This window comes from Amphimedon queenslandica, unplaced genomic scaffold, assembly GCF_000090795.2.
Source record: "Amphimedon queenslandica unplaced genomic scaffold, v1.1 AMPQUscaffold_1959_Cont26036, whole genome shotgun sequence".
NCBI lineage: Eukaryota > Metazoa > Porifera > Demospongiae > Haplosclerida > Niphatidae > Amphimedon > Amphimedon queenslandica.
This window is the reverse complement of record NW_003557703.1, coordinates 1-1,238: the sequence shown is the minus strand read 5'-3', so window position 1 is coordinate 1,238 and position 1,238 is coordinate 1. Positions and strand designations below refer to the sequence as shown.

General features: G+C 33.4%; 1 long non-coding RNA gene across 1 annotated transcript; it reads right to left on the bottom strand.

Moving 5' to 3' along the window:
- Positions 1-249: 249 nt before the first annotated feature.
- LOC109593337 (uncharacterized) lies at positions 250-1,231 on the bottom strand. The gene is made up of 3 exons (XR_002190900.1): positions 1,044-1,231; positions 796-941; positions 250-499 (listed from the first exon to the last, which is right to left on the bottom strand). It is a non-coding gene; the product is annotated as an uncharacterized LOC109593337 (long non-coding RNA).
- Between the last annotated feature and the right edge of the window lie 7 nt (positions 1,232-1,238).

The following is a 1,238-nucleotide window of genomic DNA, read 5'->3' as shown; positions in this document are numbered from 1 at the left end:
TAATCACACCTCTCCGCTATCGCTCAGGCTCGATGTACGTGTACCGTGTAGTGCAAAAGTTTCAAGCACTGTAAATTTCATGGATATGCAATTTTTTGAAGATTAGTGAAAATTACTTTTGCAAAAATCAAATTATTTGGGCACAAGATGGCAGATGGTATAAATTCATCAAAATTAAATCCACTCAATAGATTTTAAGGCAAATTTGCAAAATTTACAACCCTCAAAAATTTTGCGCTGTACAGTATAAAGTACACAAGAAACCAAAATAACTTTTTATTTTTCAATTTCAGTTCAAGTCATGACACTATTACTTTTAGCATCAGTGAATGATAATTAAAATGTATCATTGTTTGTTAGAAAAATAATGCTGTATACACAGTATACTGATGTACAGTGTATTACAATAAGTTTGTGTGTGAGTGTGTTATTGGTTCTTTATTATGATTTAGCATCCCACCTCCATACAGTTCCATTATCACACACACCAATGATAGTCCTACACAGTAAAAACAATAATAATAATGATATATGAAGTTTCCATGAATAATACAACCAGAATACTTTATATTAAATATATGAATGTTCTATAACTTTTTGCCAGTCTATAAATCCTAATTTCTTGTTCAAAATATTATTTGCCGTGGAAGAAAAAATTTTGTGAACAAAAATTTTATCCAACAACATGTCTAGAAAAATTTACAAAACTTTTGACTAATGAAAATTTACTATTTAGTCTATGATGCACAGTCTATAGTAACCAGTGTGTGTGTGTGTGTGTGTGTGTTGGTTTACTTGCTGTCGTTGCTGAAGGTGACTTGTCTCACTGCAGTGAAGCATTTAGCTGAAGAGAGTATCACTGATGGACGTCCCTTGATGACATCATTCTGTGTGGTGTCCCATATGTATATCTTACCAACCTGATTACCAAGGGCTAGGTACTAAACAGAAAGAAGAATATTTTGGTAATTATGTGATAATTGTTTCATTAGGAACATAATTTTAGCAAAAATTAGAGCATCAAAACAGAGTTATTAATTTACTTAGTCTGATTCTATGATTGATTTATGAAGAATCAAAATTGACGGGGCCCACGTACAGGTAGACACTTCCAACTTAAAATGCTGCCCATTCTTCCTTCCTATAACAATGTCACGGTTCTCCATACGCTGGTGATTCCTAGTCAGGCGGAGCCTGACTAGGTGATTCCATCATTCTAACCATCAAGGAAACTGCCA